Source organism: Arvicola amphibius, chromosome 8, assembly GCF_903992535.2.
Source record: "Arvicola amphibius chromosome 8, mArvAmp1.2, whole genome shotgun sequence".
Lineage (NCBI taxonomy): Eukaryota > Metazoa > Chordata > Mammalia > Rodentia > Cricetidae > Arvicola > Arvicola amphibius.
Window position 1 is genome coordinate 60,375,254 of NC_052054.1, and position 18,996 is coordinate 60,394,249.

The window sequence follows — 18,996 nt, forward strand, 5'->3', positions numbered from 1 at the left end:
GTGAAGAACCACTTTGTGAATCTGTGGTGCATGCATAAATTCCTTTTCACAGCCAGTGTGTCATAGTCAAAAGCAAAGATAAATGATGACAGAAATTACTCTGCTGAAGCGATGCTGGTGCTCCCATAAATTTTCTCACAAACATACTAATAAAACCATATGTATAGACTGTTTGTAAAATTGTTTTGACATTTAATCCAGTTGTCCTTCAAGGTGCAGAATTTTTAAGGGCAATTTTGAAAATATATGGTTCAGTTGAATGAAGTTATTCTTCCCAAAAAAGAGGACAATATAAGTTATCTGTCAATCCGCTTTCCTTCCTCAGAATGTGTTCAGAAAGAAGGACTTATGCATATGAGCCTTAGGAGCTGACATGACCAAGCTCTCTTACAAGGTGACAATTTTATGCTATTAAGATTATAAGATTAATATCATATAAATGAAAGGGATAGTATCACTGGAGAATAGAATTCAGAAAACTTGTTATAATCAAACACTACATGATTTCATTTTAGGTGTTAAATTTGTTCTTTGTAATTAAGCTAACTATGAACTGTATAAATAAGGAGGATGGAGAAGTCATCCGCACTCAGTCACACCTTTGGTGTCATGTTTTTAAATTCGAAAAGATATCAACCAATTTAATTTAGTTCAGCACAGGTTCACTCAGCTAGCTTCAACAGAACACTGAACTATATAACACTAAAGTTACAGGAGTGAGGATTTTACAGCAGGTTTACCAAGCATAGATACCCATCAAAGCCAATAGGAATGTGTGAGCAGTGAGTTTGAGGAAGTAATAAAGAATAATCTAGTATTTAAGCTCTTTCTTGAAATTTGGGCAAAGCTATCATGAGTAGATACCAAATGAATAAAACACAAATGTGTCTGGGTGAAAGATGAGCCTATGGAATAACAATTACATTGTATATACAGTGTCATTATAACAATTTATTTCTACATATATCATTTTTAAAATGCCCATGAACATAAATAAAGCCAGTACATGAACCTTAGTCAACAGAGTTATACAAAAAACAGTTTCTGAGTTTGTTGGTAAGAAGAAATATCTCACCAGTCCTGAAAGTTTGAGGGATTGTTTAGGGAAAAACAGTGACTGAGTCCATGGAAGTTGGGAAATGTAGTTGTTACCTAATTCCTGTTAAAGTTATAAGAATTGGCTGAAGGACAAAGGGATAAATATATTATTAACCAGATGCATGTGTACTTTTGAAATGACTGCCCCAAGCATACAAGCCAAGCATTTAAGCAGATGAACAAGAAGGAATAAGATGTAGAGGGCAAATGAGAAGGACAGAAGGACTCAAGGGAGGACATTAATAAGTTCTTTATGAGAGTAAGGTATAGTGTTCATAGAAACTGGGAGAAGTCAGCAATGTTAGACATGGAATACATGCAAATTATAAGAGTATAGTCACAATGATGGGGAACTCAGTTGGGCTGAGACTGAATGAGTCAAATTGGCCTTTGGAGGAAAAACAGTGCTAATCAGATGTTATGATTGATGGATCACTAAACACGACAGCAGAAAATGCCACTGAAACAACTCAGTTACTAGAGAGAGAGGAGTAAGTTAGTGGGGATTCTCACAGTTGCAAGACACTCAGGAAACTAATAGAGAAACAGCCTGGCATGAACAGGAATTGCAAGGATGTAGTCACATTTGGGGTAAGGCAGAAAGCACACCATTGAGTGAGGCAGTGGGTAAAATTACTTGCCATGAAGCCTAAATTTTTTAACAAATCCCAGGACCCACATGGTGGAAGGAGAGGACCAGCTCCTGAAAGCTGTCCATTGATCGGACATGTAGGCCATGCATCTGTTCCTACCCACGCAAAATAAATAGATGAATGTGCTTTTAAAAGAAAACAGAAGTACTTCCAAGAAAAAAATTCAACTATATGATGAGCTTGTTCCCAAAAGAACGAGAAATTCATGTAGCAAAGTGGGAGACATAGGGCAGAGTGGCTCTGTGGGCCTGCAGGCCAGAACTGCCAAAACATGAGTATATAAGATGATATGGTAGGAAAAAGAAGAGCTTTCCATTAATGCACAGAGTAATGCCATGGTTCAATAGAGAACCAGAGAACTGAGTGGATCGAAAGAACTTAATGGAGAAGCTTTTAGTACATTCACCCTGCAGGGCCAGTAAGCACCTGGTCTTTTATTCTAACAATGTACAAATACTAAGTGCAAAAAAGCACTATGCCATATCAGAAATTATTACCTAATGCATAAACTTTATGGTCTTATAACAAAATATAATCAAGATGAACATCTAAATTAGAGGAATTTTGTGAATCTGGATCATTATGGCATTTAAAGGAAAATTATACTCTTATAGTCATCACAGGATATTAGAAAAACAAGGATATTTCCTATATTGATTCAAAATCATTTATGTTTACCAAATAATATCATTTGAAAATCACAATGTCATATAGCAAAGTTTTAGAGGTGAAACATTTGAACAAACTCACTATATTGGTATAAATATAAAAATATTTCCAAAATTATAACAGTAACAATTACATGAATAAATGCAAATATCGCTTCAAGACTTTCCATCAATCAAATGGATATGTTCTTCTTTAAAAAGATAGAAAATAATTTATGAATAAATACAATTTCAGATGAGATATAGATAATTATGTCTACAACAGTACAAATAAGTGTTTCATATGGGATCATATTTCAGGGATGAGTACTTAAGAATAAGAGAAAACTATTACTTGGCTTTAGTTTGGAATTGTTTACACATATGCTCATATTCAAAGTATCAAACCTACTACACCTATATATGCATTTAGATATAATATATATGTATTTAGGCATAAGTATTTATACTATTATAAGTAATAATACAAACTGAATTTATAGTAATAGTTACTATTGATATATAACAATTACAAGCACACTTAAAACAATTATAACAATGTTTCCTTGCACCTAAAACATGCCTGATAGGAGTTTTTCTGTTCCCTCAGAACATATGGCTGAACAGAACTGACTTCCCTGGTTAAAATTCAAAAACACTTATCCATTTCTTTGTTCTTTGTCCTGATGAATAAACATAGTATGACCATATACTTTTTTGATATTTAATGTATTCTGCTTTTTCTGTCAGTTATCTTACAGTGTTATTCTTCATGATAGTATTTCACAGTTAAATTTGAATTAATTGATTTAGTTTATGATAAATACTGGGGCATTTTCCTCTTTTTATTTTCATTTATTTATTTGGTTTTTCAAGTTAGGGCTTTATTGTAGTTTTGGAGCCTGTCCTGGAACTAGCTCTTGTAGACCAGGCTGACCTCAAACTCACAGAGATCCACCTGCTTCTGCTTCCCGAGTGCTGGGATTAAAGGCATGTGCACCATCACCATCCAGTTTGCATTTTCCTCTTTATTTCCTCACAAGTGCACTGTTTTGTTCTAGGAGAGAAAAACAGTATGTGCTGTTCACTCTTTTACCAGCACATAGAATGCTTTCAGCATCCTAAACTGAAAGTTACTCTTAGCGTAGGTGCTCTTTCTTGAAGATCCCTTTTATACTTTGGATATTTACAAATACGCTTGAGTCACGCTTAAGATGATTATTCTAGGATGTCCTCTATTTCCTTGAGAGATCTGATGAAAATACAATCATAGAAAGCAAACAAGGGAAACAATAAAAACAAAATGATTCATGTGAAATTCTATTGGGAACAATTCAAGAAAAGAAGGAATAACACAGGGAGTATGTCTTCTGCTTCTTTTCCTAGTCATGAAGCACAGTAATTATCTTGTCTATGCATTGCTAAAAAAAACCTGTATTGATAACAGGAGACACAGCAAACATGTCTGGAAAGTCTAGCAAGAAGAAAAAAGCACCACTGTGAGACCAAATTTGACTGTCATTTAATTTTATAAATGAAGTTATATTGTCATCATAAACAAAAACGCATTTCTGGCATATGTTTCCAGACATTTGATATCAAACTGAGCAAGAACCAGATTTCAGGACTCCTCTATAGTCAAAGCCAAGACTGTACAATGACCATTTGCTACCAGACCTGAGAATATCAGCTGAACTTTCCTCCTTTTTGGAACTATTTTCCTCTCAGCCTTATCTTTGAATTCTCTCTTCCAAGAGTTGGAAAAATTCTCTCTGCCTACACGTTTCTTTAGTCAAAAGACAGGGACCTAAATATACTACAAGGAGTTTCTTTGCTCCTGCAGCACAATAAGGCCAAACAAATGCCAGGCTTCCTGGGCTTGTTCAGGTCCAATTGAGGCAGAATTGTTGATTTCCATTCTCTCAAGTTGATAAATCATCTCTTAAAGCAGGCAACTCCTTGTTCTGGGTCATACAAACATACTAAGTGGTAAAACTAAACAAAATAAGCACAGAAAAAAATCTGTCCCTTCACTAGAGTCATGAAAAATAAGTTATAGATATTCTAGAAATGTAGGAAATGATGACTCCTTTTTCTATCACTGTAACATCAAAATAGAACCTTATTCACAAGCATTTTCAAATATCTGGCCTTGGCCTGTCAAGATACTGCCCTTCAAAAGCAAGGATGCTAGGAGACGAATAGTAGACTATTGAGAATGTATCACAAAGCAGCAAACAGAATATATAGCCATGATGACTCTCTAAAGGGTTGAGAATAGAGAGGACATGAAAGACACACGAGTAGGGGATCCCCAGCTTGAAATCTAACATTCTCCATCAATGATTCTTCAATGCATTTTATTTTTATAAACCAGACACACTTGTAGAGGATTCCGAGTCTGAAGTCTAACATTCTCCATCAGTGACTCTTCAAGGCATTTTATTTTTAAAAACAATTATTGGAATTTGGTAAGAAGGATAATAATCTTTTGGTCTCTAAATTTGTGGAGGGCAGTGAGACAAGCATGATGATGTGCTGTGTTATACATTTGTACAAAATTCTTTGGTCCATCCTAGGTCCTAAACTCAAAGTAAAAGAAATGTGTATTTTCCAAGGTTGAGTTGTGCCACAATTAGAATCTGGACATCAGTTTCAATTAGTTAAGTGGAAAAAAAATAAGGAAATAAAGGATGTTCTTAGCCTGTCCTTTTGCGTACAGGTTCCCAGCCGTTTGTAGCTTCTGGTTCTTTAGTCTAGTTACCTCCAGCTGTGCTTAATACTCTTCCTCAAATGACTTTCCTTCAAAGTTGACTGGTCTTAGAATTGACTGATTAACCAGATCGACTGTGCACACATTTGTCCTAAGGTTTTCGTGGTTCCAAACCATTGGGTAAAGAAATAGAGATTCAAGTGTCTCAGCAGGATTATAATAATTACTGATTAAGTTAAAGAACTGAGATAAACTACAACTTTGTTCATTTCTTTATTAAATCCAGTATTTCTCTCCAGTTTTATTGATAACAATTGACTCTTGCCATATAAGACTGGCTCCTGCTGTGTCTCAAACCTAATCTTCTTGAAAGTTTGTCTTTCTAGTTGGAGATTAGATTTCTTTGAAATATTTTGGCATTACATTATCTTATTGATTCCCTTTCAAGTACTTTTTCATGAAAGTCATTTTTTATCATTTTCCACAACTGTATATGTATGATCTTAAGTATGGTCTAGGAAATTAAATTATTTCTACTAGCACTTTTTATATTTGCTTATAAGTATTTGTATAACATTAACGTGGTCATTTGCCAATAAAAACACTGTTGCCATAGTGGCAGTATTTAAACTCAGATTTTCACTAAGATGAATGCTCTTTAAGGTGTCTTCAAGGTCGTCTTTCACTAAGTCTCTCTCTGTGACCCAGAGCCAAAGTCAGAATTGCTTCTAAATTTTATCACCTAATAGGTAAACTAACTACCTGGATTAGTTGTTCAGTATAAAGGTGTTCTCTTGTTTCTGTAATTTTAACAACATATAGCATGTATATTTTACAGTTAATGTTTAATATACATATTCCAGTACAAAAGCAACTTCAATCAAGGAGGTTGAAAAGATTATTTACCAGAGTCAATATTATATGATATTTCATATTTGTGGAATATGAAAATACTGCCTAATTATATGAATTTTTATAAATTGCTTAGATATGACATTGAAATGCTGGCACCTATGAGGTACTACAAAGCTACCAAAACCATGTCTACCTTCAATAGATACGATGCCAAAGTGCTTTCTACAAAAAAGTCATTCTCCAAACCATTCTTGCTTTATAGGGCAATGTTAGCTAGGCAAGAGATTAATGCCAAATGGACACATCTATATAAACTTACCTCTGAGATAAATTTCACAAAGAATGGGAAATGATGGTAATCCATATGATAGAAAAACATATGTACAATAAAACTCATTTTTAGAATTAAGAATTCTGAGTGCACCAGGCAGGTTGTCAACAAGTTATAGCTATTAGCTGTAATAAACTGAGACATTAACTAATTATCTGTGTAACCTGTTTAAATTCTCAGGCTTAGAAAATCTAAAAGAAAATTGGGATTGAGGTCTCTAAAACCAAGATCAACTAAATATATATAACTCATTCATTCTATACCCTAAATTTATTTTTATTAAAAATTGTTACAAGGGCTGGAGATATGGCTTAGTGTTGAAAATAACTAGCTGCTCTTTCAGAGAACACATAATACATTCCCAGCATCCTCATGGTAGGTCACAACCATCTTGAACTCCACTCCCAGGGAATCCAGTGCCTTCTTCTGGGCTCTACTGGCAACTGGCATTTAAGAGATGCACAGACATGCATTGTGCATGCTATAAAATAAAATAATAAAGATTACGAGCTTTTATTTTAAAAGCTGCAACTTAGGTAAGCATATGTTGCCTTGTCAATATAGATCTGTCCTCCCTAGTCAAGCTAATCTGCTCCAGAATTAAATGGCAATTTGCATGCTGATGATTCCCAAATTCCCATTGTTTGTAACTTCCTTTTAATAAAAATTGTTTCTTATTCGTTTACTTAGAAAATATTAAGCGCATTTGACATGTCACTTTTACATGTTCTTGAGGCTAGATAGTCCAGGGACCTAGGGTAAAACTAAATACTACTGGTCTAAAACAAAACAAAACAAACAATCAAAAGGGTAGCAATAATAGTACTCCTAATGATATTCTGCTGAATTCAGATCAGTGCCTTGCTCACTACCATCTCATCAGAGAAACTTTCTTCTGCAGTAGATATGAACAAATACAGAGACCCCAGGCAGACACTATGCTGAAAGTGAGAGACCTTGGAATATTCATCCCTAAATGGGAGATCTCCATCAAATTCCTCTTCAGATTTTAGGGATCCACAGGAAAGAGGAGGCAGAAAGAGTGTAAGGGCCAGAGAGACTGGAGGACATCCAGGAAACAAGGACCTCTAAAACAACACGACTAAAGATTGTATGAACTAGCAGAAACTGAAGCAGCAAGAACAGTGCCTACATGAGTCTTCGCCAGATCTTCTGAGTACATATTATGACTTTTGGTTTAGTGTTTTTAGAATTCTCAGCAGAAGAAGTTCGAATGGCCAAAAGACACTTAAGGGCATGTTCAACCTCCTTAGCAATCAGGGAAATGCAAATCAAAACAACATTGAGATACCATCTAACACCTGTCATATTGGCTATAATCAAAAACACCAATGATAGCCTTTGCTGGAGAGGATGTGGAGTAAGGGGTACACTCATCCATTGCTGGTGGGAATGCAAACTTGTGCAACCGCTTTGGAATGCAGTGTGGGGGTTTCTCAGGAAATTTGGGATCAACCTACCCCAGGACCCAGCAATCCCACTCTTGGGAATTTACCCAAGAGATGCCCAATCATATTACAAAAGCATTTGTTCAACTATGTTTATAGCAGCATTATTTGTAATAGCCAGAACCTGGAAACAACCTAGATGCCCTTCAGTGGAAGAATGGATGAAGAAAGTGTGGAATATATACATATGGGATTCTATAAAGTGGCAAATGAGTAGGCCTCTGATTCATATGCCTTCTCATGCATGGATTCTTCTTCTGTTTGTCTTGTACAACTTCAAATTAATGGTTTCTGTTTTAATTTATTATAGTTTATTTGTTATATTTATTACTGTCTCTTAGAAGCATGTTCTTTTATAATGATGAAAAGAAGAGAGTATATTTCAAGAACGTAGGAGGGCTAGAAACTGGGAGAAGTAGAGGAAGGGGAAACGATAATAAGGACATATGATGTGAGAAAAGAATCTATCTTCAATTAAAGGGGGAAAACAAAGAAGAAGAAAAACAAGAAGAAGAAGAAGACATTTGTTGATTAGGATTGCATGTGACACCTATTACTAGAGGACCTGGTGGCCTATGTTGCATGAAATTCCACTTAAGCACTTCCTGGTAAGTGCATGCTGAAGCTACTCACGAGGTGCATTGTCCTTTGTAATTTAAACCTCCCAAATAAAATTCATCTAAAGAATTAAAGCAATTAAATTAGTGAGCAGTATTACTTCATAACAAATTGTTTTGATAAGTCATGCCATTTTGTGAAAAATTCAAAGATGTGCATGATTTAGATCAAACTTTTTTTAAAAAACTCATCCCTTGAGCAAGAAATATTCTAATCATCTTCTCAAATATATTTTATGCACTTGAATCTTCCATATCTTCTGCAATCACGTATTTCCATCCACAAGGACTACTGAGAGTTTCTGAAAATGGTAGCAAGCCTTCCTCTCTATGTAACACATTTGGCATTTTGTCAAGGAACACTCAGTCAATCCATCAGCTGATGAATGCAACAGAGATGCAGAATGACCTTCTGATCAAACCAAGATCTTACTGCTGTGAATAACAAAATCAGCTTGTTAGAAACTTGATGGATATGGAGGGGTGGACTTCTTTCCAGTTTTCCTATTATATTCTTTGCATATTGTTTTATATTTTATTTCCTTGTTCTTTTATAATTTATTTCTCACAATGATTACACTAGCCAGATAAGAGAAGAGTGATATATCAGAAGTGACCTGGGAACTCTCTACAAGGGAAAGTATAAGGTACTCTGCTAGAAATGTCCTATGTACTACATTTCTTCTATTTACCATAGTAATCCTGCATATCCCTATTTTACAGTGAGGAGCAGAGACTGGGAAATTATGTTCAGTGCTCAAGGCCACTTAGATGACAAATCAGACAATTTGGCCACTATGGAAAATGAAACAGTATTGTAAGCTACGAACCACAGGAAAATCAATATGCTGCCATCCTTCCCAGTCCCTAAAATACTGTGAACATGCCCATATTTATGTATAACATTGTCTAATTAATCCTATGAAGTTACATGTTCTTCCAAACATAACAATGGAGAAATAGTGTTGGAATATTTAAATAATAATATTTACTCTATGGCAAGTGGAAATGTTAGAGAGGTCTTTGAAATGACTGTAAATGCAGCAGTCTTTTTTGCCTTAATCAAAACTGTTGTCGGCACGTGTAAGGTACATCAGACATAACAATATTAGCATCTTTGTTGTAGCCAGTTGATTATCAATAAAATTAAAAGAACACACTAAGATTTACACTAAACAAATAGGTCTCATGAGGGGAAGGCAAAGGACACTTTTCCCCATGTCTTTTCAATTATGAAAACAGAAAACTGAAGATATTTTTCAGCATATAAAAATAAAACAGAAGTGAAACTTGTTTTGTTGCTTGTCATCACCAAGTGACAGGAATTTTATTTCTCCCCCTTAGCCCTTGGTAAATTTGTGGATTTTGTCTTTTATCTCAATAAGGACATTTATCTTTTTTATGTTAACTTGCTTACAAAATACAATATACGTGTTTATATGTTTATTTAAATCTAAATTTGCTTAACAAGTCAAAATCTATTTAAAACACCAATGAAAGTCATATCTAATCTCAATTTAGGAGGTATTTACTGTTAATTTTAAACACCTAAGAGTTTATTCAAGTAATTATTAATAATTTTAAAGACCGAAACAACCTCTAATATAGAAGAATAGAGGATAACTCAAGATCTAAGATCTTGTTATTTAATTCCAGAAAAATATATGCATAAAATTGGCTGAAAGAAATCTAAAATTCTGTGGAAGATACCAACTCCTCAAAATAACTTAATTTTCATCCACAATAGTCCTTGCTCCCACATAAAAATCTTGCCACGGTAAAGGCAAGAATAACATAAATTAAAGGATCTAAATATGGAAAAAATTATCTATCACACCCCCACTATATTCAAACTTGGCCACAGAACATTTTTCTCATGAGGCAAATGCTAAATGCCTCAGTACATTACCGTGCAGCTGAAAAAGTCTAACAGTCACGAAGAGTTCACTTAGAAGAACAAATCATCAACAGGTGAGAGAAGCTATCTGTTTTGTTCTGAGATGTTCAAAAGAAGGTACTCCGGGAAAACTCCCTGGCTTCTTACAACAAAAAATTCATAAAATGGTCACTATATTAGCATTTCATGAAGTGTTAGTTCTGGAATCTTACTTTGACTAGGTAAGAAGCTTATTAACAAAATTGTGTTTAAAATTCAATAGGGCAAACTGTGTTCAGAAAGACATACATTTAATTTTATAATTAATAAGCATATCATCATAAAGTATGTATTGCACATTTCAACATTTTAATAAAGACTTTTTTAAAGTCAAAAGGAAGATAAAGAGACTATTTGATGGCAACTATAATTATCCATCTCAAATGCTATACATGCCTGCTTTCTGTCTAGGAGGGCCAGGTCAAGGAGCCTTGGGCTTGTGAAGTACTTCTGAGTTTGAAAACAGTGCCAAGAAAGGAAGACAGAAGTCAAAAGCAAAATCCAAGATACTTAGTTCAAATAATAAAAGAATGCCAGTGGCAATTCTAAGAATAGTGGGTTCTGCGAAGACAAAATGGGCACTGTTTGGGAAAATTGAACCTGAGAAACTGAAAGAACTTTAAATGATGTTCTAAAAACCCAGATGCTTAAGAATCATATATGCAAGGAAATTCCTTGGTCTACTGACACAGAAGCAAATGGTGTAGATAGAGACCTAGAGACTCCACCAGTAGCTTGTAGGATAGGAGTGAAAGGCTTGGGGACCACAAAGAAAAACTGGAAGGATTGGTAATATATATGGTGTTAGAGGAGAGATTTAGGTAAGTGACTGATGTACACTACTTTAAACTGTCTGTTACAAACATTCTTCCACTGCAAATAAACTCTTTATCTTCATAATGTAAACCAATTAGAAGATCTGTCTTACTTGGGGCTTGGATAAATCAGAGATCTTCAACCTTAAATCCTTAAAGAATTGAGTTATGCTCTGAATGGCAGGATACCAACAAGGACAATAAAAGCTATCCATTCAGAAGTGTACAATATCGTGTTGGACAATGAATGGCACAGCACAGTGCAACACAATATTTGCTTTTTAACATGTTAACACAGGCATGAATAACGCATCGTCTAGTCCATGTCTACCTATGAGATTTCACTTGGACCTGGCTACAGCTCAATCTAACCACTCTGGCTTTCTTTTCTCTCTCTGTCCTGTCAAGCATAGCTCACTCCAAACCTCTGCCACTGCGTTTCCTCTTCCGGAATGGCTCTTCCTGAGACGGCAGGTGGTTTTCTGTCATCTAGGGCTCAGTTAGCTGTCACTTACCGCAGAGACCGTCTCTATCGTCCAGATCTAAGACATCTCCGCGTCCCGTCACTTGTTTCAGCTCTACCTGGAGCTGTCGCCGTACTGAGCTGCGCCTGTCTCGTCCAGGGAAACTAGGAACTCCTGGGGCCGAGGGCCTTGTTTGTTTGGATGCTATCCAACGTCACCCAGAAAGGCACCTGGCACACCACAGTGCTCAGGAGCCGTTTCCTGAGGGAATTTGTGAGTCTACATTGGCCCAACTTAAAACCTCTTCATCTCAAGGCTTCTAGGACTAGAACAAATGTCTTCTTCTGCTGTATCATCTTCAGATTTCTAGAACAGAAACGGAGCAAGGCAGAACGCCTGTGAGTAGATGACTTTTGATACTTGAATTAAACCTGAGAGACCAGACGTCGCCAAGAACACCTGAGCTGATGGAAGCAGAGGCAGAGATCCACAGCTAGCACTGGGGTGAGCTCCCAAAGTCCAGTCGAAGGGAGGGAGGAGCAATAATACGAGCAAACTGGTCAAGACCATGATGAGGACACCCACTGAAACAGCTGACCTGAGCTAATGGGAGCTCACAGACTCAGGTCTGTCAGCAGGAGAACCTGCATAGGACCAGGTTAGGCCTTCTGAATGTGAGTGACAGCTGTGTGGCTAGGGCAGTCTGTGGAGCCACTGGCAGTGGGACCAGGATTTATCCCTAGTGCTTGAACTGGCTGTTTGGAACCCATTCTCCTTGGAGGGAAACCTTGCTCAGCCTAAACATATTGGGGAGGACCTAGGTCCTGCCTCAGGGTGATGTGGTAGACTTTGTTGACTCCCCTTGGGAAGCCTTACACTCTCTGAGGAGTGGATGGGGTGGGTAGAATGGGGGGAAGGTAGAGGGAAGCAGGAGGAGGGGAGGGAGTGGGAACTGGAATTGGTATTTAAAATGGGAAAAAATTGTTTTAAAAAATAAATTTAAAAAAATCAATGTTAACTTTAGATTATGCCCAAGAAATTATGAGATGAGAATAAGATTGTCTGATAGTAGGGTATGAAAATAATCAGAATTTTTTTTTACTGTTAAATAAATATAATTTATTTAAAAAAAATTTAAAAAAAGCTATCCATTGATTCATAACACAAATACCAGGGAATTGACCACAGGACACAGTACCTGTGGTTTTACCATATGGTATCAACAAAATAGAAGCATGTCTTCTAGCTCTGAATGAAAGTACTCAGAAATCTGGTCTGAATATATATATATATGGACAGCAGAAGTAGAATCAATAGATAAGAAAGAAAAACAATTTTAGCTCTAAGAACTGGGACTATGTGATCTATTACTTTCTTTGTTACTGGTTTTGTTTGAACAGACTAAATTACATAGAACGAAATTTTCTCTTCTCAGATTCCTCTTCAAGAATAAAACCAGATGTGCCAAGTACCCAAAACACTCCCTCAGGGAGAGAAATAGCAAAACACTATGTGTTTCTTATGGGGCATGTTTCTTATTCAGGAACACCAGTTACCCACTGGGGAGAGAAGTGTCCTATTCATAGTGTGCCTCAGCTGACATTTCTGACCTTAAGATGAAAGGGCAGCTCACCACAGGGAACTGGGTGTGTGAGAGTAGACAATCACGAAGAAGTTGAGTAAAATGTAACCCCCCCCCCATTTTAAAAGTTTTTATCTTCTTCTAGAAAGTGGTAGATAAGAGAATACTTATTTAAACCATTAAATGCAGTAAGTGTAAATAGTTTATTCATATACTTCTCATAGGGAAAATATACAAATTACTTGTCTTATTCTTATCTCCTCTAATAAAAAACTAAAAATTAAATTAATAAGAAGTGTATTCATGCCACAAGTTTTTTTCACTGAATTAGAAAACTACCCTACAAAGCAAGATAATGTTTAGTTGGTGGTTAAAGATCCTACTAGAGTATGTGAAGGTTACCCAAATATAAAGGGGTATTTGTGAGAACCTTCCTTGTAGTGGTGAGCTAGGCTCCTCTGATATTTTATTTAAGGAGTGGTTGTTTCTTAAACAAACAGGGCTTGTGTTCTACTGTTCATCTCTACTGTCCCAGAAAAGCTACTGGTCAGTGTTCTTCTGCACAAGGGACTCCATCTGACCACAGGAGAAAAAGCAGGCATGGAAGCTACTCTTCCCACTGTTTCCTTCTAGCATGTAAAATGAGTCATGACCAGGTGTTTTTATATACTCAATACTGACCTTCAATTCCTCTACATTACTCTATGTCAGAGGGCTACAGAGAAATTCAGGGCTACTGAACGGCTAAGACTTGTCATGCACTGTTTATTCTAACATTATAAGAAAAGACTTCACATATTTAGTACCTATTTTAAGATCTATTCAAGATCTGTAAGACTCATAAAGTGTTCACAAAAACACTTTTGGGAGCAATTTTCATAGGCAACTAGTGACTATTAAGTTGGGTGACTGCAAATGCAAGTAGATAGGGAATAAATAAATGTGTACTTCTTTCTTTTAATCATACTGCTCACCTCTAGTCAAAGTATGGTGTTCTTGCCTTTCTTGGCCATTTATTCTACTGTGAGATTTTAAAATATATCTTGCTTTTCAAAATATAGAAGACAAAATGAGATCAATAGGAAAATGTTAATTATCTAAAACGATCTTTTAATGAAGAAAACTCCTAGGCATTTTTGAACAAATAAGATAACAGAGAATAAGGAAAAATATAAGGTTTTATCCTCAAATATAATAACGAGAACTCATTGAATTTATAACACGTACAAAGAACTAGACTAAGCCTAGTTCTAGAATTGTGTTATGTCACTCACAAGCATTATACAATGTAGGTATTAACATCTTTATTTTATAGATGATGACATTAAGGATTAAAAGGGTTAAGAAATTTGTTCAAGGTCACATAGCTATAAAAGCACCAAGTCAGACAGTATTTTCAAGCTTGAATAATTCATTCAGTCATTAAATACATCAACCAAAAAACACATGTAGCTCACCTGTACTTCACAAGCCTTCCCAGACTGGACAATCCTAAACCATGAACTTTTGCAATTCTCAAAGTAACTTAGAATAAAAATGGCAACATGAAAACAATTTAATAACCTCTATTTATTTGTTGGGTTTTATGTTTTTTGGTTTTGATGTTTTGATATGAGGCTGTGCTACATGTCCAAAGGTGGCCTGAAACTCAGTATATAGCCCAGGATGCCCTACAATTTTGCATGGTCCTGCCTTAGCACCCTGAGTACTGGGATTAAAAGCATACCACCAGGCCTGCAGTTTTCACTGGGTTGCAATTTAATCATCAGTGATTAAAAGTGGTCCTTAAGAAAAAATATTGATTGATTAATAAAACAAGATAATAATACAAATGTGTGGGAGTCCCCTCTGTGTGCTGTAATTACCATTAATGAATAAAGAAACTGCCTTGGCCTGCTGATAGGGAAGAACTTAGGTAGGTGGGGAAAACTTAATAGAATACTGGGAAAAAGAAAGGTAGAGTCAGAGAGAGATACCATGGATCCGCCACCAGAGTCAGACACAGAACCTTACCAGTAAGCCACAACCATGTGGCCATACACAGAGTAGTAGAAATGGGTTAAGCCAATATAAAAGGAAAGCTAATGGGCCAAGCAGTGATTTAATGAATACAGTTTCAGTTCTGGGCAGCCAGGACAAAAAAGCAGCCACCCCCAGCAACACAAATGAAATATGAAGCCATCAATTTTCTCAGTAAGGCTTTGTCATAGAATTTCATTTAGGAATTTTTAAGAAATAAACCTAACGGGAGGAACCCTCAGCACTTAAGAGAACTTATTGCTCTTTCATAGGACTCAAGTTCTATTACTAGTGTCTATATCATAACCTCCAGCAAGTCCAATTCCAGGGCATCAGATAGCTCTGTCCTCCACTGATATAGGTGGGTCTTCTGTCTATGTGTTAATTTCATTGGTTAATAAAGAAACTGCCTCAGCCCTTTAATAGGACAGAAAATTAGGTAGGTGGAGTAGACACAACAGAATTGTGAGTGAAAGAAAGCTGAGTAAGGCAGATGCCTCAGGCAGTCGCCATGCTTCTTCTCTCCAAAATAGACGCAGGTTAAGATCTCTCCTGGTAATCAACCACCTCGTGGTGCTACACAGATTACTAAATATGGGTTAAAGCAAGATGTGAGAATTAGCCAATAAGAGGCTGAAACTAATGACCCAGGCAGTGTTTAAAAGAATACAGTTTCCGTGTAATTATTTTGGGTGTAAAATAGCCAGGTGGTGGGACGCAGCCCCGCCGCTCACTACCACACTCCACGGCACCTGCACTCCTATACAAAGATCCATACACAGACACAAAGACACACACACACATATACACACAACCAAAATTATAAATAAATGGTTTTTCAAATTTCTAAAGAAACCTAAGTGCCTAGTGCGTGGGATGGTCCAAGTTTCATTTTTAGCACAGAGAAGTGAAGAAAATAGGAATAAAGACAGAAAAGGAGGAAGTCAGGAGAGAAAAGGAAGAACAGAAGGAGAAAAAAGGGACAAAGGGAAGATAGACAAAAAGAGAAGGGATTAATTTACTAGTCCTTGTCTCCCAATGTCTAGTCCAGTATTTCTTCTCTTCCTAGGTCTGTGCTCTTCCAGATGCCTGACCTGTGTGTTTTCACTGAAACTTCAGTACACTGTTAGTCTTTTAAATTCCTTGCAAGTTCTTTCTTCTTCCTTTTTCTTTTCTTTTTTTTTTTTTTGCAATTATATCAGACAGTCATCTTGAAACTTAGCCATCATTTTAGTTTTACAGGATCCCATAGAAATAACATTGCCTCCATGACAGCTGCAAGTAATTTTAGAAGATGACATTGCTTCTTCCAACAAAGTTTGTCCTCAGAGTCAGGGACATCAATTAGGGGTTGGTTATAGATTATAACTGGTATAGGGTTGGGGGTTGGAATTCCTTTCAAATTCTTAATCCTTGATGCCAGTCTTCAGATTTCTTAACTAGATCACCATATTTGCATTGATGGGAGGGAGTTGTTTATAACTAATACAGATTTTTCATTGATGCTTAGTTGTTTATTAAAACAGACATCTTCAAAATGTTGATAATCTCCTTACATAATTTCTTTCATGAACTCAGAATAGTTTTCCTTATGGTTTATCAAAGTTTCCATGACTCTTTTAAACATCAAATGACAAATATCCTACACAGATTTTTTTAAAATTACATCACAAAGGTTAGATTTTTTAAATGCTAAAAGCTTTCAGCTTTTTCTACTGTGTGCACAAAATGCATTCATGCTCATTTTTGTTCTTTTTACTTAATGCTATAAAAATAGGTACCATTAGCAGAAATGCATTTCTGTAATTCTGATGTGGATGGTAGTAAAAATGAAAGTTATGTGTTAACAAATCAAAGTTGAATTAAAGAATTCTGAAGACACTGTTAGTATGGTTTATATGAAATAAATCACTGATGTTTTTGTTAACAGACTATAAATTATTGGCTGTTGCCTCAACACAGATAGTAATTCCTGATTACAGAGTATGTAAGCAAGACATATCTCTTGAACTGCCTTCTAAGTTAGAACTAAGAAAAGCAATTGCAACTTTGTTTTAATAAAGTTGTCTCTGAGCCAACCATATCACTTCAGTGACTTCTCAATGGCATAGGAATAATAGCCATCCTTTAGCTGTGAATCACTGGTACTCATTGGAGGAAGGAGAAAGTAAATGGATGAATGTTATACAAAGTAAACAACAGTCTGACCAAGCAAAGAATGACCCAGTGATGGGGTGAGGTGAATGATCTATTTACCTAAATGAGTCAGTTCCTTCAGATTTCAATATCTGTTGAGAAAGTTCAGATGCAAAATATCACCACAATCCAGATCTGGTAACTGTTACTTCATATTCAAAAATACTTCAAAGCCCAAGAACATTCAACAGCAAAATATAAAAGGAAGTATTGAAGTATGTTGGTTCAGTGATTCACTCAGCAAATCTTGCCTGGCTGACCACTATAAGAGCTCCAGACTGCAAGTACACAGATGAGGTATGTACAACCTCTGTCTTTAACCAATTATTTGTCAATCATATATGTTCATGTAGAAAAGTAAAAACAAAGAGGAAAAATATGGAATTACTAAAGCAGAATTGTTTTAGTAGGTGTGGAATGTCCTACTAGCTATGTGTTGATTTTATTTGTTAATAAAGAAGCTGCTTTCAGCCAATGGCTTAACAGAATATAGCCAGAATGGAAAAGATATGTAGAGAGAGTAGGCAGAGTCAGTGAGAAGCCATGTAGCTGCCACAGGAGAGAGATGGCTCTGTCGAAGACTGATGAAACTTTGCCGGTAGGCTACAACCTCATGGTGATGTACAGATTAATGGTGATGGGATAGTTTAGTATATAAGCACTAGTTAGCTATATGCTTAAGCTATTAGACAAATAGTATTTCAAATAATATAGTTTCTGAGTAATTGTTTCTGGTCTGAGCAACAGGGAACCAATGAGTAACCTCCACCAATTATCTGAAATTTTAGAAAGTTAAAGCAATGAACATGGAAGTCATATTTCATTTGGATCCTCTTAAATACATGGATATTACAAATATTGTTCTATAAACAGGAGAGTCATGAGATGGGTATCTTCTCTGGGCTGAGTTTTAGTCAGTATGCTTCAGTTCATCCATATAAGGTGTTAAAGGACACTGAGACACTTCCACCTATACCAAGTGGTAATTGGCTTCTGCCTCAATGTTCCACAGGATGACCCTCTATCTCAGCTAGATAAGCCTCTTTCATTGGGCCTGCCACAATAAAGAAGCTAAAATTTTGGTGGCTACTTTCCTAAGACTCTGATATAGATCTATGCATGTGTGTGACAAGATACTATATGCATTATATTTTACATTTAAACTGGGTATTTTAAGAAAAACAACATGTTATTTTCTGTACAACAGGCAATTACTGGAAATAGGTATTGAAATCTGAGTACATAGTGCTTGACATGCAACCTGAATGATCTGGATTTCATTTAGTGATTACAAGTTGAAGGCTGATATGAAATAAAAGAAAAGGAACCCATGCATACTAGCAAAATTCCATCTTAAGAAAATCAGTTTGTCAGTACACACGATAGATTATGGAAATAAGAGTGGTCATGCTGATTCTTCTCTCCCTACTTTTTTTTCTTTTCTTGTTCACTCTTCTCTTTATTTTTTCCTGAAATCTGCATTCTCTACGTGTATCTATGTCCTCTTGCTTCTAAACATTCATGTTAGCAGTCAGTGTGGTTCTTATCTATGTCTGGATGATCTTCGGCAGATCTATATTTACTAATGTATAGATATAAAA

General features: G+C 36.0%; 1 protein-coding gene across 7 annotated transcripts in view; it reads right to left on the reverse strand.

The window, feature by feature from the left end:
• Nucleotides 1–18,996, reverse strand: part of Grik2 (glutamate ionotropic receptor kainate type subunit 2) — a 618,878-nt gene that overhangs the window by 576,695 nt on the left and 23,187 nt on the right. The window contains exon 1 of one of the 7 annotated variants that reach the window (XM_038339002.1): nucleotides 11,650–11,749. The exons of the other annotated variants lie outside the window; for them this stretch is intronic. The gene's annotated coding sequence lies outside the window, so the exon portion shown is untranslated. Of the gene's footprint in view, nucleotides 1–11,649; nucleotides 11,750–18,996 lie in introns of those variants that run through there. 7 annotated transcript variants of the gene reach the window in all.